Source organism: Dendropsophus ebraccatus, chromosome 7 (assembly GCF_027789765.1).
Source record: "Dendropsophus ebraccatus isolate aDenEbr1 chromosome 7, aDenEbr1.pat, whole genome shotgun sequence".
Taxonomy (NCBI): Eukaryota; Metazoa; Chordata; class Amphibia; order Anura; family Hylidae; genus Dendropsophus; species Dendropsophus ebraccatus.
Window position 1 is genome coordinate 112555441 of NC_091460.1, and position 25823 is coordinate 112581263.

Consider the following 25823-nt stretch of genomic DNA (forward strand, 5'->3'; position numbering starts at 1 on the left):
TAATGCTATTTAATATATAATTTATGTGGTATAACCACTTTCTGTATAAGCAAAATAGTTTCAAAGTTGGAAAAATGCATTTTTTCACATTATTTGTTTTTTTTTCATAAAGATTCGTTATGAGTATCAACTCCAATTTACCAGAAATGTAAAGAACAATATGTCACGAGAAAACAATCTCAGAATCAGCCGGATAGGTAAAAGCATCCCGAAGTTATTAATGAATAAATTGACACTGGTCATATTCATAAAATTTGTCTCTCTCATTAAGGCCATTTCAGGCTCTGTCCTTAAGGGGTTAATGTTTCTTTAAAATCGCTCTATTCCTATGCTTATACCACTTTTATCCTTTGGTCTATGGGTCTGTGTGAGATGTATTTTTTTGCGCCATGATGTGTACTTTCTATCTGTACCTTAATTGCGCATATGCGACTTTTTGATCACTTTTTATTACAATTTTTCTGAATTTGATGCGACCAAAAATGCGCAATTTTGCACTTTGGAATTTTTTGGGGGGCTTACGTCATTTACCATGCAAGATCGTGAATATGATAATTTAATAGTTTAGGCAACTACGCACGCGACAATACCAAATATGTTTGTTTATTTATTTATTTTTGTTTATTTATAGAAGGGGGTGATTCAAACTTTTATTAGGGGAGGGGCTTATTTATTAATAAAAAAACATTTATTTTTTTACACACAAATTAAAAGTCCCCCTGAGGTTATTAGGGTTATTCCCGGTGGGGTTAGGGTTATTCCCCCTGGGGGACTGCTCTGATCTCTCATAGAGAGTATAGTAATACTGCATAGATACATGAGATAGGCATTCTATTGCTTTCGGCTTCTGCAGCCGAAAACAATAGAATGCCAAGGCGGGATCAGTGCCATTATGGCGCAGACCCCGGCCGGGACCAGATGTGGGGATCGCTCCTCCGCAACCATGTCGCGGTGGTGTGATCCCCCCACTAGACACCAGGGAAGGGAAAAGCAGCATTTTAAATGCAGCTGTCAGCTTTGACAGCTGCATTTAAAGGGCTAATTAGCGGGCATGGCGATTGGGATCTTGGCGGTTCAGAGCGGGGTCGCCACCTGCAGGAGGACGTACAATTACACCCTCATCCTGGAAGAGGTTAAGGCTAAATTCACACACCGTAAAATAAAAGCAAAATATGTCCATATTTTCTATGTAAAACTGTGTTACACTGAAGTCTATGGGCTATTGACCATCGGTGCACACTAGAGATGAGCGAACCGGGTTCGGGTTTGAGTGCATCCGAACCCGAACGATCGACATTTGATTAGCGGGGGCTGCTGAACTTGGATAAAGCTCTAAGGTTGTCTGGAAAACATGGATACAGCCAATGACTATATCCATGTTTTCCACATAGCCTTAGGGCTTTGTCCAAGTTCAGCAGCCACTGCTAATCAAATGCCGAAAGTTCGGGTTCGGATGTACTTGAGCATGCTCGAGGTTTGCTCATCTCTAGTGCACACATAGAAAGGAAAATGGCCATCATTGAGAATGGGTATAAAAATAATCAACATTCTCATTATTTATGACCTGATTTTGCAACAAAAAAGAAAAAAACTATTCACTAGAGATAAACGAACCGGGTTCGGGTTCGAGTCCATCCGAACCCGAACTTTCAGCATTTGATTAGCGGGGGCTGCTGAACCTGGATAAAGCTCTAAGGTTGTCTGGAAAACATGGATACAGCCAATGACTATATCCATGTTTTCCACATAGCCTTAGGGCTTTATCCAACTTCAGCAGCCACCGCTAATCAAATGCCGAAAGTTCGGGTTCGGATGGACTCGAGCATGCTCCAGGTTCGCTCATCTCTACTATTCACGCATTATTTTTAGTCAACATTACAGCTGTATTTTGGTATTATTTTATTGTTGTGAACATAGCCTAGAGCATTATCCATGGGACCAGGCCCACATAAGAAAGAAGAGGCAGAAGTTTTCCAATGCAAAAAGGTGGCAGAACCCAAGTGTAGGCAAAGGCCACATGTTAATGCTTTAAAGTGGTTTTCCAGAGATTAAAGAGGTTGTCCAGTGCTACAAAAACATGGCCACTTTCTTTCAGAGACAACACGACTCTTGTCTCCAGTTCAGGTGCGGTTTGCAATTAAGCTCCATTCACTTCAATGGAACTGAGCAGCAAAACCCCGCCCAAGCTGAAGACAAGAGTGGGGCTGTCTCTGGAGGAAAGTGACCATGTTTTTGTAGCGCTTGATAACCCCTTTAAACCTATTTTAAGCTGGCTAACCAACATACTGTATATTGGTAAACAATCAAATTTTATTAATTTCTGCTTCTGATGTAAACCGTCTGCTCTGTTTTCTTTATTAGCCCAACTTCCTCTCTGGTGTACACCCTGTAATTAACTTCCTGTTTATGTTTACACTCTAACTAGGAATTCAGCCAACTCTTTCTACCTCCCAGTATGTGTGAGGTTTTATTAAAAAAAAAACTGTACTGGGAGGAGGATAATAGAGCTGGCTGAATTCCTGGCCAGAGTGCAAATAGGAATAGGAAATCTGTCATAGCCCCTTCTATGGGCGTAATACAGTCCAATTGGGGGAAAAGTATACTGCTGTGTCGTCATACTTGACGGAAGATGCGTAGTGGGTAGCGAGGGTAGGTGATAATTGTGTATCTGCTGAGACCAAGCCTTTAAATAGGTTAGGTACAATAAGTTGAGTCAGTCTCCTAAAAAAAGTTGTTCACATTGTATCTTTTTTGGTATTGTAAGGCAACTGAAATGAAAAGTCATTGTTCATCACATTACAGACATTTTTAATGGTGTTTCTTATTTTGCAGCATTTTAAATAGTCACTATTATTTCAATCAGCTTCCATTTATTTCATAGTCTAAGTGATTTTTAGGCTATGTTCACACTACGTAAAAGTGCGGTGGAACAATGCCTTACTTTCAATGGGATCCCGGCCGAAGCGTTGTATACGGCCATACGGGGCCATACGGGGCCGCAAATAAGTCAAATGTCAGTTCACACAGTGAAGCGAGCGGCTCCGGCCACTTGCTTCACTGTGTGCTATAGGAAGCTTTGATGCGGGCGTGCACTCATGCGCCCGCATCAGAGCTCTGCGGCCGAAAAGATCATTCGGTTGGTACTTAAGTACCGTCCGAAATGATCTGGCCAGAGACCAGCCGTTCCGTGACCCGGCCGGGGTCACGGAACGGTCGGTCTCTTACGTAGTGTGAACACAGCCTTAATATACTCACAAATCACTTAAGTAAAAACTCCGACCAAATGTAGGTGGTTGAAAAATAATAATGAAATGATACTTACCTGCCCCATTGCCCCCGCAGCCTCCACTGTCACCCCTTGATCTCCCGGGTTTCTGTTTTGTCATAACATGGCAGGAATTACGCACTCAGCCAGTCAGTGACTACAAAGGTGTTTCGTCTCAGCCATTGGTTGACCTTAGCGGGTATTTCTGAGCTGGTTGGTGTCATCACAGGACCAGGAAATATGGGAGACTGGCAGCTGCACTGCGAGGGGGTAGTATAACTTCATTATGTTCCCTCTTGCCCTCCCTGTTTTTTTTTCTGTTTTTTTTATACATATTTTTTAAGTTACGTTCCTATTTAATTTACCAAGAATGACTCCTTAACCTTCACCCACTAGCAGCAGAGAGACAGGACACAAAAAGTGGGAGAAGGGCTTAGCTAGTGCTAGTGATATGCTTAGGAGAAAGCCTAGATTGTTTCAATGCAACTTGACCCTGTCTACCTCATCCAGAGGTTCCATTCTGTGCCTTAAAGATAAATCAAGGATTCCTATTGTGGGACTGAAACATTTCATTACCTAATGGGTGAATACTGAAAATCATGACTTTGATCTAATTTTGAGTGCTGCTTCTTTCAACTACATTTTAGCTTTACTGTTCTAAGTGTAAGAACTGCTTATCTAGCCTATTTTACTCGATAATTGTGCAGCCAGAGCTGCATGGACATCCCTAGCAATGTTCTTGCAGCCCTCAGTCGCGCATCACCTACTACATGGAGAGATGTGCAGCCGACAGTAGATTATCTTTAAATATGCTGATCGCTGTCTCTATCTATGGGACCAGGCCAACATAAGGAAGAAGAGGCAGAAGTTTCCCAATGCAAAAGGGTTGCAAAACCCTAGTGTAGGCAAAGGCCACATGGTAATGCTTTAAAGTGGTTTTCCGGAGATCTATTTTGAGCTGGCTAACCAACATTTATTGGTAAACAATCAAATTTTATTGTCTTTTTGTGGTCTTTTATGCTTTCCTTCTGCTTCTGATGTAAACCGTCTGCTCTGTTTTCTTTATTAGCCCAACTTCCTCTCTGGTGTACGTCCTGCATATTACACAAGGAGATATCTGTCCCTTTTGGCAGATAATCTCTCCATGTAATAGGGCCCATAGTCATGCATTGTACACATCTGAATAGCAATGTTTGGTCATATTCACGTGTGCATGGAGGCACAGCAGAAGAGTAGGGACTTTGGGTACTACCATATTTAGTCTATGCACACAGCTGTATCAAATACATAGAGCATTACGACTTTTGACTTCAAAGTCATTGTAAGGCCACGACCACACAACATTTTTTTTTTTGGCCGTTTGCCGGACGTTTTCTTTTTGGACCGCCGTCATTTTGCAGCCAAATAATGTCAATTATTTAAAAAAATTAAATCATGGCAGTTGTTCCAAAATAACAACCATTATTTGGTCGCTTCCAAAAAGACAGCCGTGAAACGGCCAAAAAAAGACGTTGTGTGGTCATGGCATACATTTTTTGTTTTTGTTGGATTCTGCAAGCTTCAAGGGAAAAATACCACTGTCACATAGCACCTAGCCATCCTGTTGCATCACCTATTGCCCCATGTTTTGCATTCGGTGTACAGTCATTTAGCTTTCTGCCCATGGCTCTGTTGTGTGCATAAGGCCTTGTACTGGAAATTAATCCATTTGGGTGTTTTTGAGGCCTCACATATGCAATTGTTGGAGATATCTGATCTGTAATGGGGGTAAATCTCTGTACCTGATCACGGAAGATTCCATCACATGTCATATTATAGATGTTCTCCACTAGAGGTACTGTTTTTGTTCTTAAAGATAATTTTTTCTCAGATTCCTGTCTTTACTTTTCTTGGTCTCCAGGAGCATTACAATATACCTTTGGCATTACACAATAAAAAAAACTATAATATCACTGGTTTTTATTTTTATAAAGCTGTATCTACTCCAAGGTAGATTGACTCAACACTTTCAATACTGTGTCTGCGTGTAGGCACTTCATCATTTTACTCTGATTGCTGTTTTACATCTTTCAGTTGTCCTTGGAAGACAGGTCATTTTTCAGAGGAAACGTTGCCCTTTGTCTAGAATGTGTTTTGTAATTGCTCAATGGGCAACAGCTGTAATTAGAGAGACAAGCGAAAGGTTGGGATTTAACAAACACATGTATGACATTGACACATTTGCAAAACATACAGTTTGAATACAAATGAAGGTTTCAAAATGTAAATTACATCCAGTTAAACAAATTATGTATTATAGAGTCGAATGCAATTTACCTGACTCTCCTTGTCATTGTTGTAATATTATAATTTCCCCAGTTTACAACATCTTTTTTTTTACTCGTGTGATGACATTATTAAGTTCAATTAATCAGAAGAACGTGCATCCATATCGCTTGTGTATATCTGGATGAGTATAATGAAATTACCAAATACTAAATATTTCCACTACTTTTGTTGGTAACACAGCATGGATTGGCTCTGTTTCTGCTTAGGAGGCATTCACATGTCCCCAAATTTGCGAGCCTTACGGACAGGGAAGGAATGTAATGGATTTGTTCCCAGCCGGCATGATGTGTCAATATTATACCAGCAGCGGGGAAACTCTTTAAATACCTGTGGCATTGTAGTGGCAATTTAAAGAGTTTCGGCATGATATTGATACATCATGCCGGGTGGGAAACAAATCCATTAATCCCTTCCCCGTCCGTAACATCCACAAATTTGCGGACGTGCAAATTTTTAGTGATTTTTCCTGCGTTGTTGAAAATCCTTATGTTCCTTATGAACATTTTAATTGCTATGAATAGTGTTGAGCAGAGAGGCCAAACTGTTCAGGTTTGAGAATGTTCTCTGAATCCGAACCCTAGGTAGTTGAGTTCCTGCAGCTGCGGGCATAGCCATAAGCTACATTCACAATTTTCCCGGACTCCCTAGGACTGCATTGAACTTCTGCCACCATGGTAAGTTAATTACTGAGCATTCGGGTTTGGAGAATGTTGCCGAACTCAAACAGTTCAGCCACTCTTCTCAACACTAGCCATGAACATTATCAAATACACCACTGTTGGGGCTCCTTCCCAAATGCCTGTAAGATAATGCAATAAGTTTTAAGCATTTTTTACAATTATGTTTTATTTTGTTACCTTTGCAGCCAGTGATTGAAACAGGAGAAGCCCATGGGGGGGAAAGCACAAACTTTTGTTGCGTTTCTTATGACTTGGAGTTGACCTCTTAAGATTAAAACTAGTTTTGTATTGGTTATAGCCTTGGGTTGGAACCAGGTAATTCCAAGGTCAATGTCCTTAAATTGTATCAGGAACACCAGGAGCAAGTATTGGATGGAACCAGGGGCTAACAGAAAGAAGACCAGGGACATATCTCAGACTCAAAAGATTCAGGAGAAAAGAGAGTCAAAGTCCAAAGCAAGCCATAGGGTCTAGGCAGAAACTTATTCAATAGTAGTCAGAGGTCTGTACCAGGAGTAGTACCATAAATACCAGGCATAATATTAAAGATCTAGACAGAAATATGAGTAGCCAGGAGCCAGAAATAATACTACAGTTAGTAACCTAGGTATAGTAACCCATGGGCAAGGCAAGGTCTGAAAGCCAGGAGTCAAGAAAAGGTGTAGTACTACAAGTATCAGGTGGAGTATATATATAAGGTAGGAACAAATCTAGAGTATAAGATACAAAGAACCAAAAACCAGGCGGCTTGGGGCAGGTTAAGTGATGCTTCGGCCGTGAAGCCCCACCCAGATAGCACAATCCACAGATGATGAAATATCACTTTTTACTAGAACAAGCACCATGACGTATGATATAAAATAAGGTATGTAAACTGCAAAGTTTACCCTGGGGCAATATTTTACAGGGGCAGTGCACTGCAGTGACATCCCTTCGATGATCATCACTGCAGAGTGGTGGATGAATATCCATTAGAAGGGGACAGCCAGTGGGATCAGTGCACTGAGGATGGTAGTCCCGCCCCCAGTGCACTAAACTGCCTCATTTACTTATCCAATCCACTTCAAAATTCTAGAAGGAACAGTACTAAGAGTCAAATTAAGAAACTTAACTCCTCAGTGCCCTGTGCCCTATAGGGAAAAATCTGCAGCTAAGATGCTTCTAGATTCATATAATGATCTGATAGGATAGGCAAGTGCGCCTAATCTGAATTATTAGGATAAACACACTTTATATGTGCAAGTTACAGAGTAAATAATATTTTATTAGGTCATACAGGGTATTAGGAAGTTATTACAGAGTCTTTATAGCCTTCCTTGATATCATACTGCATGCAATCTGCCAAATTTTAGAGCCCTAATTCTAAAGTATAATTAATGTTTGACTTTGACACCAATAAGGAAATGTTGCCCTGGTTGTGGCACAAATAACTCGGTTTACTGTTTGTTTTAGTATAATCAGTATACATTAAATCTAATAAAATACTTTATAAAGTCATAACAATTTTAACTGCATAAGCTAAGATTTCTTTCCTTCTGCCATCATCTAGAGGTGCTAGTAGCATCTGAACAGAGTGGCTCAAAAGATGGAAAATGCTGCAAATCTTTCTATTATAGTTTTGCTCAGTTCCATTTTTTATATTGGTAAACACAATGGGGAAATTTATCAATTCCCTACCCCTACAGTTTGGCAGTTTTGAAAAAGCTCAAAAAAGCTCCTATTTGCACAAAATTTGTGATAGTTAAAGTGTCACTGTCATTTTTTTGTTGTTGTTGTTTTTTTGGTTTTTTTTTTGCAGAAATCAATAGTACAGGCGATTTTAAGAAACTTTTTAAATGAGTTTATTAGGCAAATATGCCATTATCTGCATTCAAAAAGACTTTCCCCAGGAGGGAGATTAGTCACCAGCAGAGAGTAAGGATTACACAGCAGGACCTGTGTGGAAGCCAGTATTCAGAGGTCAGAGAGGTCAGTGCTGACTTCAGAGGAGATAGCCCAGTGATGTAGCTTTAAATTAACTCTTTGTTGTCCTGTTTTGGTGCCTCATCTGCCTCAACCCCTCCCCTCTCTATAAGAGAACCATGAAGACAGAGGGGAGAGCTTCAAACTGCTTTTTTCATTATAAAAATGCATTTTTCGGCTAATAAACCCCAATTACAAAGTTTCTTAAAATCGACTGTACTATTGATTTCTGAAAAAAAAAATTTAAATGATAGTGACAATTTAAGGCTATGTTCCCACAATGTAAGAATAAAGGTAAAAAACTGCCATTATTTGCTGTTGTGGGAACATAGCCCTGCATTGAAGTTACAACTTCAATAACTTTAACTACTACTAGGCTGGGTCGGTAAAAATTATAAAGACACCATTGCTTAGCTGCTCCCGTACCTCCGAGTGTGGTCTATATCTACTACAAAATAGAGATCATTTGAAACGCTGTTCTTAGTAAATTTACATTTACGCAGCACCAAGATCCACTCCCAGGCCGGCCGCACAGTCCGTCAGTATTCTCAATATAAGTCTTTGAGAAAATATTGACGGAATGAAAGTTTTTTTGGGGGAAAAGAACGGGCGTCTGTTTTTTTCTACAGTGACGGTATTGCATTGAATTCAATGCAAAGCCGCCCACTGTGTTCCAAAATTATTATTTTAACATCTTTTTTTAGAATGGGCATTAAAATAATGAACATGCCAAACAGCATCCAGAAACAGTAGCTGTTAACACAATGCTTACCTTGTAGTCACTGGTCAATTGATTTGCAGGCACACCCATTGGTGCCCCCAATTCAACTACTTGGAAAAAACTAATTTCAGCTAAAAAAGTTTCACCTTAGTACTGTCTTAGGCTATGTTCACACAACGCAGTATATTCCAGCAGCCAATACCTCTGTATCGGCTGCAGGATTGTTTATTTTTTAACATTGATATGCGGGCACCACTTCAATGTAAAGTGCGGCCGCCGCTGAACATTACATTGTGTGAACAGCTATTATTTCCAGATGCAGTTCAGTGGACAGCGTCCTGAAATAATAGGCAGGTACAATATTTTAATGCCCATTGTAAAGATCAGGCGTTAACTTACGCTGTGTGAACACAGCCTTCAATGCACTGCCACCCCTGCAGTAAAGAACAAACGATGAATCCATTGCAATCAGCGTCCGTTCTTTACATAAAAACCACGTTGTGTGAACACAGCCTTAAAATGACAAGCGGGTAGGCTCTGTTACTAGCCTACAAGGGCCTTATTTTCCATCAGTTCAACTCTGATGCTATTAGGTAAAAGGCAACTGAATAAAATATTATAGATATTTTTAATATGATATTTATCTCTATTTTGGTGTGACTTCCTATAAAACAATGATAAAACAGTCCTTTGCCAGTGTCAGTACCCTGCAGAGTCGTGAAGCAAAGTGACACTGTCTAAAAATATGCCGTGTGATATATGACTCGCCTGGACTTAAAAATGGTTTGACAGAGTTTAAATATTAGCTATGTCCAGAAGGAACTGGCAAAGAAGACAATAGCATTTTCTATCCACTTCCTTGAACAACCATTACCTGCAATGTACAAACAAGCGCAGTACAATACGTTAAAGGAGTGATAAATTTCACTCATGTGCTTAGTGAAGGCGCCGAATGATTTTCTGTCTCAAGCAATCCTCACTAGCCGAACATTTCTAAACTTCACAAACTTATTTCTCCACCAAAATGTTTTTCTCCTCTCCCAGGGCCTTCGATCGGCAGGGAGATTGCTGACTGCACGTGTCTCGCTCAGCATGCTTCTCAGATGTCCAGATTGGAATTATTAACTAGCTGTAGCGCTACAATGCATCATCATTGTGCTGTTTTATAAACTATCACTCCAGGCCACAAGCTGTCATGTCCCTGTTTAAAGTGTCATGTCACAATCCCCTTAAAGCTGCTGTTTAATCAATTCAAAGCCTTGTAATTATTTCCAACTAACATACACTGTTAGGACAAATCAATTACTAAAGGAAACCTGGATACGGCTTGTTAATTAGAATTTTTTAACAGCTGTTAAATGGTTAAATAGAGGAAAGATCATCTGAAAAAAGAGATACGGTGAGGGTCTATGATTCAGTCCACTAACTGCTATGGGTTTATATAATGGTAGTTAGATGAATAGCTTGCAAGATGGAGATTTTTGGAGCAGTTACAATGACTGACATTGTGGATATTGAAATGGCTACATACTATATACTGAGCAGTAAAATATTACAAACATACCGAAAACTTGTTAATAGCAAAGTATTATTGTTGTTATTTTTATTATTATTATTATTATTATTATGATGATGATGATTATTATTATTTCTTTTGGAACAACATGTTGAAATAACCACGTTTTGGTGAACGTAAAAAAAAACTGCTTCGATCCCTTTTTTTTTATAATGGAAGTCAATGGAAAAATAAATGTATCTAAAAGGATATGCATCCATTTTGCATCAGTTTTTTACCCGCAAAATGAATATGTTAAAAGGACTGAAAAACACAGCGTCAGCCCAGCCTAATAGTATGTTAAAAAGAATTGCTTTTGTTGTTATTGTCATCTTTACTAATATAAACAATATATCTCCTTCAAAAAAGAACACTAATTTAATTGATATACATAATCTTTATTAATAAATTTTATCAAATACATGAATAGCGGTAGTAAAAGCCACCTTCTGGAAAAAGCCTTGCGCAAAACATGCGTTGGAGGGGAGTGTTCACACACTACAGACCACAGGGATTATGACCAGTTTGCTCTTTTACCTCCTTTTGGTTATATATGGGTCAAGTGGCTTTGTGTAATAGAATACATATAGGGGATCGTGCAATGAACTGTGACCTTCTCCAGACTGCTGTGCAATAGTTTTACCAGTTCTTGTGCTATACTGTTTTACTCATCCTGTGTGTCGATTGGTCCCATGTGTATGGCTATTGGCTTTTATTACTGTAAATCGTGTATTTTATTAAATTTATTAATAAAGATTATGTATATTGATTAAATTAGTGTCCTTTTTGTAGAAGATATATTGTGTAGGCCTAGGGACAAGCTATTTTTGGTCAGTGTAGGGGTATAAAAATATAAACAATAGCGCTATTAATTCAAATACTATGGGGGAGATTTATCAAACTGGTGTAAAGAAGAATTGTCTTAGTTGCCCCTAGCAACCAATCAGATCCCACCTTTCTTTCATTCCTCACAGAATATCTGAAAAATGAAAGGTGGAATCTGATTGGATGCTAGGGGCAACTAAGACAATTCTTATAATCCTCCCGTGTAATAGAAGGCAACGAACAGCCTACATGAACGATGTTGGCTAATCGTTGCTGTCGTTTCCCTTTCAACATGTTGAAAGATAAATGACAATGATAGCAGCGATCTGCTGCCGTCGCTCCATGGAGGAGGAGCAGCAGACCACCGCTATCCTCTATGGGCTGCCTGGACGATCTATCGATCACTCGGGCAGCAAACCCCCCCCACACACACACACACACACACACACAGTATTTCCGTTAGTCTTCTGGTCGGTCATTTTTCAACCAAAATGTGAGTAGAACTGAGAGGACAAAATTATAATGGAAAGATTTGAACAATTTCTGTTTTCTGTTTTTAACCCACTCCTGGTTTTGGTTGGAAAAAAAACAAAGACCAAAAGACTAATGGAAATACTGCGTGTGAACATGGCCTATTACTGTAAGTATCATGACCACTATGTTAAAGTGAATGTAACAGCGGTACATTGCTTATCTGTTCTTACCATGAATAGATCATGCCGCAGATCGGTGCCACAGTCCTGTTTTTGAACCGCAGCCCATTTCCCGTGTACAATGCCGGTCTTTTACCAAGCACCGCCCCCAGTAGGAGAAAACCTCTACCCCTCTATGACGCAGCTCCATTGATTCCAATAAATTTTTTGTGTATTCCACTTTAAAATCCACCTGCAAAATATGTACAGAGCAATGTTCCATCATGTTCAATGGGATTTTCACTCAAAATAATCCACTGCTGATCCGCTTAGATATGTCAATTCTTTGGATGGAAAATGTCCAAACTGACTAAAACGTTGCTTATCTGTGTAATGGTTTAAAATAAATAAATTTTGCATCATTTTCACCAAATTTGGAGTGCCGCAGTCGTTTCTGACATATATATAGTACCATATGCAACATGCCAAATAGATACTATTGGCAAATGTTATGTCCATATTAGGCTATGGGTAAATTTGGCACACGCTGACAGCTTTCCTAGTATATACAGCAAATGTATGGAAAAAAAAGTACATTAAATTAATTCAAATAAATTAATATTTCTCTATTAACTATTTAACTTTTAAAACCACAAGCATATGTGTTACTTATAATGGCAACAATAACAAGATAACCACTACACAGCACCAGAAGGACAAAACAGAAAGGGAAGGAAGTTGGATAAAAAAATAAAACAAAAAAAGAAAGGAGGGGAAAAAAAGAAAAGAAATAAAAAAAAAGGATGCTGTCAAATAAGTTCTTGCTGGTTTTAATGGCGTTCTGACAGAAGATTAATTCAAGTCAGCTGCTGAAAATAATTATTGTATTATGGGAACAGTAATCATTATTTAGAACATGATTAAATATGTCTGAATCTATTGACTCTGCCTATGATTTATGTATTTGTTTAGTCAATAGTCTAATGTAAATGATGTAATTAATTATAGATGGTGGTGTCAGGTCATTGGTGAAAACAATCTGATGAGAACAAGGACTCTGTTTTTTAATGACAGATGCAGTTGGGGGGCAGAGACGGAGAGTTGAGGGAATTCCAAGGGAGGATTTTCATGTATGAATGGTGGCTGGGATCTCAATTTGCATGTTGTCTTTCTCTTGTTCGGCACTCGTTTGGAAATTGAAATAACTTGTTAAGCAAAGGGGAAGGGAGCACATGATTGCAAAAGGGACGTCTGGGACCTGTGACGGCGAGGAGCTAAAGAGCCAGCTGCTCCCTAACACAAGGGAGCATGCTGCTATCATTTACCGCTTCATAAAATTAAATGTTTTCTAAATTAAATCAGTAGGCAGCATGCAAGAAGCCTACTATTTCTAATAACAATTTCTCAATCAATATTTCACTTCAGTTACATTCTGCTGGAGGAGAGAGAAAAAAAGGTTAAAAAAAAAAAGGAGTAGTAGAACAAGCACATATAACACACACCATGTAACATGCAACTTACACATAGATGGGCTGCATAGATAGAACATTTATTTATGCATGGTAGAGTCTCCATTACTGCAAGTCTATTCCCTGTAGATTTTTCTCTTAACTGATAATTCGGTCAGCCACGTTCCTCTAAGGGAGGTCAGAGGTCACAGCAGGCCCTGTCAAGCCTCAGAGAAACCATTTCCATTTTAATGCTGCAGCTATAATCTATCAAAGATGTGATGTACAAGATACAATGAATTTAAGTGGTCTTCATATATCACCGAGCTTTCATGCCTTCACCTAGGTAATAGTCTGAATTACTCTCTTTACCTCACTGTCTGTCACCTCTAGTAAAATAACAGTCATTCTGTTGGTAAAAGACAGGTTTGAGGGCCATGATAGTGGAAGATATTAAATATCATAAACTTTTACCATTTACCGTTTAGCCTCCTGGAGGCGGCCATTTAAAGGGATAAGGTAAATGTGTTTATTGACTGATAGCACTCATGTTTTTATTTATAAGCATGGAAATAAATAAAGATGGGAGATGGAAAGACATTAGGTATTGGATCACTGGGATACAGGGTTGCATGCATTGATGTGTTTAAATGTGTCAAGTGACATCATCCATTGGCAGAAATTTACACATAGCCACTAATCTGCTTACTATGAAGGGCTAGTTATAATAGTAATAGTAATATTATACTACGTCTTATTATGAAAAACAATGGCCGTTATTTTTTAAATATTTTTATAATATTTTACAATGGCCGTTAGTTTGCCTAGAAAAGACGTCGTGTGAACATAGCCTTATTGTGATTTTTCCTTTAATATTGTAATTTATAATGTAAGGCTGCTGTTATATAGTGCAGTACCGCATCGGAAACACAGGCTGTTTTTCATTACACAGTACAGCTAGCAGCTCACCCAAAGCATGCTACAATTATTAAAGGGGTTATCCAGCATGAGAAATTTTTTTATATAATGCTGCCCTACTGGAGAACATAATAAACATATTGAGGAACATTTTTCAAGACCGGCATACTCGTACGCCAGTCTTAGATAAAGCCCTGCCCCCGTTTACCCCGCAGGATAAGTGAACCTGGCATGACCTGCATTTGGTGCAAGTATTGTGCAAAAATTCACACCTGCTCTGTAGCAGATGTAAATTTTTGCCTGGTTTTTAACCCTGATAAATGAGGCACAGGAGGAGGCCAGGTGTAAGCCAGGGTGAAGGCAACAATCTGCGCCTTCTCCGTGCATTTAACTCCCCTAGTTGGATTGGATGCCACCCATCCTTGAAAACCTGGACATAGCCATTGGCTGTCCAGGCAAGATGGTAGTTGTAGTTTCGCAACAGCTGGAGAGCCAAGGTTCCCTACCCCTGCCATAGAATCACTGTATAAACCTATGCCTATATACTATCCCTCAGGCTATGTTCACACAACGTATATTTTCGTAAAACCACCGCCGTTGTACAACAGCCGTGATTATTACAAAAATATATGTGCCTTTGCTGTCTATGGGATCCCGGCTGGAGCATATAAACATAGTATGCGCTCCGGCCGGATCTCTCACGGTGCCACAAACAACTGACACGTCAGTTTTCTGCGGCCGCCATTCATTGAATAGCGGCCGCAGAAAATCCTGTCAATCAACACTATTGAGCGAGAGGATCCGTCCGCTCACTCCATAGCATGCAGTGGAGAGTTCTGATGCGGGCGCACACAGATTCGCCCGCATCAGAACTCTGTGGCTACAAAGATCATCCGGCCAGTACTGCAGTAACGGCATGGATGATTTTTTTAGAGACCGACCAGACGGGTCACGGAACGGCCAATTTCATAGGTTGTGTGAACATGGCCTCAACCATTGTTACATATATATATATATATATATATATATATATACTGTAATCTCAATGAGAATTTCACTACTCCTTGTTTGGGACACAACAGGTAAAAGTCAACCAGGACACACCGTAACATTTCTGCTCCATATTTTACAGCTGCACCTATCGGACTAAGGAAAGAAAATGATAGATTGATTCAGTAAAGCAAACAAATAAATACATTTATTTTTCATAAGCAAAAAGATTTAAGAAGGAAAAAAAAATGTGCCTCTCTGAATGCTCGAGGAATTGGAGCAGCCACAGGACCATGGCTTTAAACAAACTTTATTTGGGCGCTTGACTGGCTGGCAATTGTGTGCAATCATTTTAGCTGTCAGAGAGCCCGGAGAAATGTGTGCGAGCTCTAGCATGAAATGTTTATATTTCATAAACAAAATGATGTGCTTAACAGTCAGAGCAATGGGAGGATTCCGGCTAATGCATTTTCCAATGTATGTGTCAGATTATTAATGCGCTCCAGTAGCTGTTAATTTCAGTTTGCTGGAATGATTTATGGGGAGGTAAAGGAGAGAGACATAATCTAATTGAGATCAGAATCACTGTTCTAGCAAAAGAGCACAACATGGGGCCCGGCCGCAGAAGAAAGATTAATTTCTAATAGGCAAATCATCTCCTAAATTATTATAAACATTGCAGCTGACTACTCTTTATTCTGCCGATACAATAATATATGTGAAAATCGGGGAAAAAAATTTTGAGGAGTCATTGTGACTTACGTAGCGGTTAAGATGAAGAGCCTAGGTGACTGCGCAGTTCCAGAGGAAGCACTTTGACGAATTTATGCAGTTATATGAACAACAATTGAAAGATCAGGACAAGATCAATCACAATAGAAATAAAAGACAAGTGCTGTCTGGCAGATATGCATCAGACCTCAAAGTGTGCCTCACTTTCTCCATCTGCCCCTCGGTCTGTCGCTCGACTCCGGTAATTACCATTCTGACTCGTGCGCACTCTCTTATTGCTTCTTTATTTGGGAAGTGGTTAAGTCCTGTCTAATGTAGACATCATGGAGAGCTTTAAATCTGCTACTTTCAATTTTACACTTGACATGCGCTACCTATGTGGCTCGATATCTTTGAGAGACCTCAGAATGGCAAGCAATACGGCTTTGTTCAATTTTGCTGAGCTACGGTAAATGGGATATTTTGCTTTGGGGATTCGTGGAGATATGTGGATGTTAAAGCATACTGATACTGTTGCTATATACAGTGTTGGTATTAAAATTAATACAGAAATGAAAGGGGCGTCTGGATATTTAGCCTTTTGCCCAAGATCTCCACGCAAGGGGTATTATTACTGTATGGAGGCACAGGGTGTATTTTGCATGGGGCACTATTACTATATGGGGGTTTAGAGAGCATTTTTACTCTATGGGGCATTATTACTGTATGGAGGCACAGGGGATATTTTGCATGGGGCCCTATTACTCTATGGGGCTCAGAGAGCATTTTTACTATATGGGGCATTATTACTGTATGGAGGCACAGGGGATATTTTGCATGGGGCCCTATTACCCTATGGGTCTCAGAGAGCATTACTCTATGAGGCAATATTACTCTATAGGGCACTATGGGGACTAGAATAGCAGCCATCTGCAGACCGCCGCTATCTCCTATGGGCCTTTCCCGCAGCTCCCTGCAAACACCCCACACACACTCAACCTCTCGCTGTCGGCACATGTAATAGGGGCTTAAGAGGAAAAATTCTAATACTGGCAATTTCAGTCAATCGTATTTTGTTTGGTGTCACAATGATGTCCAGTTCTGGCTTATATTGCACCAAAAACTAAAATACATTCTATGCACCAGATTTATAAAGTGTTGTAGGCATCTTTAGTAGACCATAGTAGACGGATTAGAGAACATCACTTTGTAAAATGTGCCAGATTCATTAAAGGGGTTATCCAGGGTTAGGAAAACATGAATGTTTCTTTCCAGACACAGCACCACTCTTGTCCTCAGGGCATTTAAGCCATATTCCAATAAATAAAGATACCCAAACACCTTTGACTTTGGACGATCACTTGATTTAAGAGCTCTCTGACTGTGGCCTAACCCTCCGCATAGAGAACACAAGGATGCTTCATTGTTCCTGTCTATGGAGAGCACAGGAGCCGGTTAGGAGAGATAACTGACGACCCAGTAATTGAAACACATTACAAAGTTATATAACTTTGTAATATGCTTCAATCTTCTATCTGCCTTCCCTATCTTTTCCCCCCTCAATCCCCCACCAGGAAGTGAAGTAAACTCATTCTTACCTAATGATCTTGCATGCCCGGAGCATAGGCGTATTACACGCCATGGAGAGGCCATAGTACAGTGTAGGGTCTGCCCCGATGTGAGGCTACCTTATCGTGGTGGGGTGGTTTACACTGTTTGCAAATGGTAACCAATAGCCTCATTATTTTTGTGGGTATTTTTTTTACCAGTTGGGAGGGCTGCTTTTAAAGAGAACCAATCATGGACGAAAGTTAAAAAAAAATTTTTCCCTAATTAGATGTAAATCATCATTTTATTAACATTTGTAAATATAATTCATTATTTTTATTGTCACGTTTTTTAATTATTCACTTTTTATTTTCCTGTCTCGAGCCGGCTCTTTTCAAAAGAGCCGGCGCGAGACAGGAAACTCCCGTCATGCAGAGCGGCAGGAAAGGTTCCCATGATCCTTTGCCCGCCGCTCCGTTAATACACAGTGATCTCGCGCTATACAGCGCAAGATCGCTGTGTATTTTCTAGTCCCATTCCTCTAATCTATTTATGAAGATACAGACTGCCTCTGCAGTCTGTATCTTTATACTTTACCTATCCTCTTCTTCGGTGCAGCAAGGCCGGCGCCGCCATCTTGATTACGTCACTTGCGTTCCAGCGGTGGAACGCAAGGCCCGTAATCAAGATGGCGGCGCCCGGCCGTGCGGCACTGAAGCAGAGGATAGGTAAAGTATAAAGATACAGACTGCAAATACAGTCTGTATCTTCATGAAGTCTATCTATGAAGATACAGACTGCCTTTGCAGTCTGTATCTTTATACTTTACCCGATTCTCTGTTCCCTGGCTGTTCCGGCGGCGGCGCCATCTTGATGACGTCACGCTGGAACGCACCGCTGGAACGCAAGTGACGTCATCAAGATGGCGGCGCCCACCGGAACAGCCAGGGAACAGAGGATCAGGTAAAGTATAAAGATACAGACTGCAAATGCAGTCTGTATCTTCATGAATAGAGTTAGGGAGAGATATACTTTCATAATAGGGACAGTTACATTTAGGTGATTGGTCCTCTTTAACTATTTTCATGTGTGTAGTGGGTATACATCTTGCCATTGCGGTGAGCCGTTGCATTTTTCTGTGTTTATGTATTTACCTAATGACTGGTGACCCCAGGCTGCTCTGTGGAAGCCATTTTGTGACAATGATATCATCAAGAGGGAGGCGGGTCTAAGCCCTGTTAGGCCAGCCTCTCTCTGTCAGATGATTTAGGTTGCTCAGCTCTGATTGGCTGAGCAAGCTGTAAGCCATCTAACAGTTTTACAGAGTCAGTTAGACATCACAGGAGACAAAGTGCATCATGGGAAAGCCCAAACCGTTCACTGGCAAATTTAATGCCTCCAAAGATACCAAAATATACTTTTTCTATCAATATAAATTCTTCACATGATCTCTACTTGTAGTTAATGAATGAATGAATTTGATAGCATTCCTGAAGAGGCTGAAATCCTCCTGAGAGTATGTTGTGTGGACACACAGTTTAAAGTGAATGCACCCTCAGTACATTCGCTTTAAAGAGGATGTACCACCTGGTACATCTTCTTTAACCTAAACCCACTGATCAAACGGCGCCGGCATGGGAAAGCCGATGCCGCGGTCCGTTTTTTGGACCGAGGCCCGGTTCCCGTGCAGAGCGCCGTTCTATGCACCGGAACCGGCCGGTGCTCAAGCACTGGAGGCAGGCCGGGCCACCCCCAGTGGGAGGGAATTCCCTCCCCTGTATGACGCAGCTCCCTTAGAATGAATGGAGCCGCGTCATACAGGGGAGGGAATTCCCTCCCACTGGGGGCGGCCCGACCCGCCTCCAGTGCTTGAGCACCGGCCGGTTCCGGTGCATAGAACGGCGCCGTGCACGTGAACAGGGCCTCGGTCCGAAAAACGGACCGTGGCACCGGCTTCCCCGTGTCGGCGCACTTCGATCAGTGGGTTTAGGTTAAAGAGGATGTACCAGGTGGTACATCCTCTTTAAGCTCTTCTCATGGATAGAACAGCGTTGGTGTGGAAAACCCAATGCTACAGTCCTTTTTTTGAACTGCGGCCCACCTCCAGTGCTTCACCCCAACCAGTACCCGGGAACAGAACAGCACTGTACGCGGAACTGGGCCACGGTTCAAAAAAGGACCACGGCGACTGCTTCCCCGCACCGTTCTATCCGTGTGCAAACCTTAAAGCAAATGTACTGATGGTACATTTGCTTTAAGTTACAGTATTAAAGTACAGTTACCCGAGCTGTGGCTTTAAATCATGTAACCAGTTCAGATTTTGTCTCTTAAAGTAAACCCGATGTCCATTCAGCAGCCTTGATAAATTTATATACAAAGTATATATTTTTTTAAAAAATCAGATATTCCCTATTATTCGCTTCAATCGTTCAAACCAGAAAAAAAAAACCTTGAAACGTAAGATTCTATTTAACAAACTGAACCCTGTAGCTGTCATTATCTGTATGAATTTATTTTAAAGTGGAATATATACAAATTGAACCATTCTGATGGAGCTGTTCTCCAGAGGGGACAGACCATATTAACCTTGTGCCCCCACCGTCCTCCCATGCTAGATCATGAACCAGCGCCTTACATCACTATTCTGTGTTTTGGAGGCACCTGCTCCTTCTACTATCTGTCATTCTGTTACTTTATGCTTATTTGGATTCCAATCCCTTACATCATTGCCTCTGTCACATGCCGCTATGCCCACCGGATAACAAAATTCTGATGTTATCTCAATTGTATTATCCCATCTGCTTCAAAACTTAAGACCTCTCAGCAAAGCACGAGGCAGACACTGTTTTCAAGGAGGTGTTTAGATCCTAATATACTACGCTTTAAAAAAAAAAAAAAAAAAAAGATGTTTGTTTTACTATTCAGCGCTTTTTGGGAATGAAAAGTTTTTGAAGAAGGAGTCGTAAATACCATGCCATGCTTATACATTGGTCAAACCGCAAATCAACTGTACTCTATATAGACAATGGCTAAATTATGCCCATCATACTCCAGAAAAATAATCTTATTAGTTAAGATTGATGGCGCACGGATCTGACCTTTTAAGTCACTGAAAACTACTGTAACCAATATAATTCTTTTTTTCTCCCTTCTCCTGAAACAAAGTGTTTGACTTGTAAATTATGGTGATAACAGCTGGCTGCCAATGAAGTGAACTATTAATTGTATGTTCCTAACAGTGCTGCTTGTAAATCAATATGAGCAATGAACAGTTTAGTTATCCCACCACAGACACCCTATAGCTTACAATAATTTACAGCTGCTGGACAAGGAATCACTATCAGCGAATTCTGTTGACATAACAAAAAAAACAAAAAAACAAAAAACAAAGTGCAGTTTATTCTCGGTGTAACCTCATTGTAAATCCATTGTTGGACAGAAATGCACAATGCAATGCTATTTGCTAAATTAATCGTAAATGACTTTAATGGAAGAGAAGAATATTCAAGGCGGGACATTTTATTGCCTGTCATAAAGCTGAGATTATCTTCTCCTTTGTATAAATCAGGGATTCTCACACGTGATGCCTCATTTACGGGCTGGTACCGATCAGAAATGGATGTTTCTTTATCTGTTTGGAATAAAAAGGGATGATTAATTTTTAACATTTATAAAGGGTAACTTGAATGGCATGTGCCTTATTGAAATTCCTTTAGATTTGATGGTCACAGTAAGATTTCTGCTCTGTACAAACTAAAAGTTGTAAGGAGCCATTATACAATAGAAGTGTATGGGGCCCTATTGTACCTAGGTGTCCCTGATTCCATTGGACAGTATATGAAAGGTACAGAATCCAACAGGAAGCTAATCTACTGTTATATGCATTACCATATTACAGAAGAAAATCTCTTTGCAGCGCCATAAGGTGAAATCCACAGTTCTGATAGCTCTTTAGTAGAGAAATCAAGGAATATTGGGGGAGATTTATTAAACATGGTGTGAAGTGAAACTAGCTGAGTTGCCCCTAGCAACCAATCAGATTCCACCTTTCATTTTTCAAAGAGTCTGTGAGGAATGAAAAGTGGAATTTGATTGGTTGCTAGGGGCAACTGAGCCAGTTTCACTTTACACCCAGCTTGATAAATCTCCCCTATTTGCTTCTCATCAAATACAGTGGTGCCTTGGATTACGAGCATAATTCGTTCCGGGACCGTTCTTGTCATCAAAATCCACTCTTAAACCAAAGCAAATATTCCCATAGGAAATCATAGAAATGCAGACAATTGGTTCCACATCCCAAACATAATGATTTATTATTCTGAATAACATGTAAAGCAGATGAAACAAACATTCAGAAACAGCTGAATATGTGATATTATAAGTTACTGTACAGTAATGGAGAGGATGGGAAACACAAGGGCGGACAGAGACGGCAGGGGGCATGAAGGAATGAGCAGGGCAGATGTGGGCACATACATGCAGCACTCTCTGTCCGGGGAGAGAGGGGTTACAGCTATGGAGTGATTACCTCCACAGTCCTGTCCCCTGATGTAAGCCCCAGCCTGAAGTGGATCTGCTATGATTTGGAAGGTGAGGGAGACTTCCATGGTCAGAGTACAGGGCTGTAGACCCCGCTATGCAGACCATGCCCCACCTCAACTCGCGTTCCCACTCAGTACAGGGAGCTCTTAAACCAAAGCAATGCTCTTAGACCAAGTCACAATTTTGAAAAACTGTGAGCTCTTAAACCAAAACGCTCTTAATCCAAGTTACTCTTAAACCAAGGTACCACTGTAATAGTAAAACATTGTATGTTCTTGACAATGGCCATATACCCCTTTAACTATATCCATGCAAAAAAAAAATGAAATTTTAAAATGTTTTTTTTTTTATTTTAATGTCAAAACATTACAATTCAAAGTGATTGCATGGCTGCACCTCCAAAAGATAGTGATTTTCAGATTTTTATTTTATAACCAAGGAGTTTTATGAAGTTTTTAATTATAAGTTAAAATGTAATTTATTCAACAACTTATAATAAAGAAATATGTCTATATTTCTATGGTAATGCTGCCGGATGAGACTCACTGGCAGCAATGCCATCCTGACCACTCCTCTGCTGTACTTCATGCTCATTCTGGGGCTACTTGTGTCTTCCTGTGTCCTCTTCCTCCTTATGGTGCACTGACCCCTCTGTCCACTTGGGTGCACAGGCAGCCAACTGCTCTGCTACTGCCATCTGCCAATCCAGAGCCACCTGCACTTATTTAAACTAGCTGCACCTGCCCCTTCTTGCCTGAGCATTGTTGGATTCTAGCATTCCAAGTGAACATGCCTGTCTGCTGTATTACTGTGTGTCCTGACCCTCATCTGTTCTGACTGCCTTTCCTGTTGCTGACTCAGATAGCTTGATCTTCCACTGAATAGAGATGATCGAACAGCGGGAATTTTCAGACTCATTCAAACTCGAACCTTCGCCATTTGACTCCCGCTGCCTTCCCGTTCTGTGGGGAAGGTGGAGACAGCCTGAGTACCGTCTGGAAAACAGGGATACAGCCTAGGTAATAGGCTGTCTGCACCTTCCCCACGAAACGGGAAGGCTGCAGGAGTCAAATGCCAAAGTTTCGAGTTCGAACGAACTAGAAAATTCCCGCAGTTTGATCCTCTCTACCACTGAAGCCCCCTGCCCAGGGGGAACACCTTTGACATTCATGGACCCCCTAAAAAGCCCCCAACCACTTCTATACATGTAGGATAGGCATCACACAATTCAGAGACTTAAAGGGGTTGTAATTTACTTCTATTAAAAAATCTCAAGCCTTCCAGTACTTATCAGCTGCTGTATGCCCAGCAGGAAGTTGTATTATTTCCAGTCTGGAGAACAGGAGAGGTTTTCTATGGGGATTTGCTGCTGCCCTGGACAATTCCTGACATGGACAGAGGAGGCAACAGAGAGCACTGTGTCAGACAGTAAAGAAAACACCACTTCCTGCAGGACACACAGCAGCTGATAAGTACTGGAAGACATAAGATTTTTTAATAGAAGTGAATTACAAATCTCTGGCACTTTATGGCACCAGTTGATTTGAAAGAAAACAAAAATTGGTTAACAACCCCTTTAAAACAGGTGACTTCAACATACAGTATTGGAATGAACAAAATACTGACTTCCATTGCACAGACAAGAGACTATAGATTCGGTGAGTCTCTATGCAGATCAGATGGTACAGACAGAGTCTGTATAGATAACTGTGCAATAAAGGCAACAAGCAGTAAAAGAAGGAAATGCATGTTTATTTGCACAATGTCATTTTGCTGAAAGTGTGGGCTGAAAAAAATTGGGGAGTGCTTTTTTTTAAGCCAAAATTAGTTTGGTGCTAGTTGCACATTGGTGAACAATCTAAGAAAACATATAGAGGGACATTTACTAAGGAGTCTAATTTGTGTGACTCTTCTCATGAGGATTGGTGTATATTTTGTTCCAATATCCAGTGACTGATTTATTAAAATGTAGCACTGCTATAGTGAATGTATCTAGGTCACAAAAAAAGTTTCAGAAATAGTTGCAATAGGTGCACATTCACCTCATACTGACCAGACGTAAACCTGCATCTGCTTGTGCGACTTTTTAAAAAGTAACAAATTATAAATAAGGCTACGTTCACACTGCGTTTTTTGCTATCCATTTTATTTCATCCGGTTTTTGCAAAAAACGGATGGATTTGTGTGCATTCGTTTTTATCCACTTTTCCATTGACTTCCATTGTAAAAAAAAAAGAACGGATCAAAACGGATCCGTCTTTTTTTATGGACACAAAAGTAGTGTCAGCTCACAAATGCATCTGTCTTTTTCATCCGTTTTTCGCAAAAAAACGGATTGCAAAAATGCAGTGTGAACCTAGCCTTAGGCGCTAATCCCAGATTATGGGAACTTTTTGGTGAATACTCAAAACAGGCAGATTAAGAAAAAAGTTGCATCTAAAAAATATTTTCCCGTCGAATACTTGTTCATAAATAGAACTTAAAGTGACACTGTCACCCCCTATTTGCATTTTGACTGCTCTCCACAGGTGTAAAGGGTAAATGTTACAGCTTTCACTACTTATTTTATATCACACCTCATGGTGCTTGTTCTCTTAAAAAGTAAATTTTATCACCTGTGGATTGGTATATGTGGGCGGGCCTCACAGCCTTTGTGCCACATCGCTCCACCCCTACCGCCACTTAGCCCCGCCCCAACAGTGACGTCATTACCGCATAGGCCCCGTCCCCTCAGCAGCCATTGGAAGGGCCAGCCTAAAGCTCTAGGCCCCACCACCCTATATTGTCCCACACCAATGGCTACTGAGGGGGCGGGGCCTATGTGGCGATGATGTCACGGTTGGGGTTGGGGGCGGGGCTAAGTGGTGCTAGAGGCGGAGCGATGTGGCACAAAGGCAGAGAGGCCCCGCGCACAAATACCAATCCACAGGTAATAAAAACAACTTTTTACTAGAACAAGCACCATGAGGTGTAATATAAAATAAGTAGAAAGCTGTAACATTTACCCTTTACACCTGTGGAGAGCAGTCAAAATGCAAATAGGGGGTGACAGTGTCACTTTAAATGGGAGAAAAATCCAATTATTCACCCAAAAATACGTGCAAAACCCTTAATAAATTTCCCCCATAGTTCTGTACCCTTGAATCCCAAAGGGAGGTGCAGATATTCTTGATTGGATTCCCACAGGTTGTATATTTCTCATGAAATGGTGACTGTAGTACTGATGCAGAAATAGAGTAGTCGGGAATGGAGCCCATGGTCATTAACGGAGACCTGTCAGGATGTGATAGGCCCCATGATGGAACACTGGCATGACAAGGAAGGAAGCTTATCCAGGTGTAGAACTAATACCAAGCAAAAGGTAAGAACAATATCCAGGAACAATGCAAAAGTCAAGATCAGGGTCATTTAGGAATATTATCACCAGATAAAAAAGCCAGAAAACTAAGCAACCAAAATCAGGATTATCAATCAATCAATCAAGTTATCAATCAATCAAACGATCAGGGTTCCTTAAAGGGAATCCGTCAGCTGTAATTCATGTTCCAAACTGCGGATGCTGTTAGATAGTTGTTAGATCAAGGAGACACATGTTACCTTTCATGTATACAGCTGTGCTTCCAGGATGTAGAGAAATGCTTCTGCTCTCAGAAACAAGGAGTCATAGAGGCTTCTGATCATCTGGAAAGTCTTCTCTC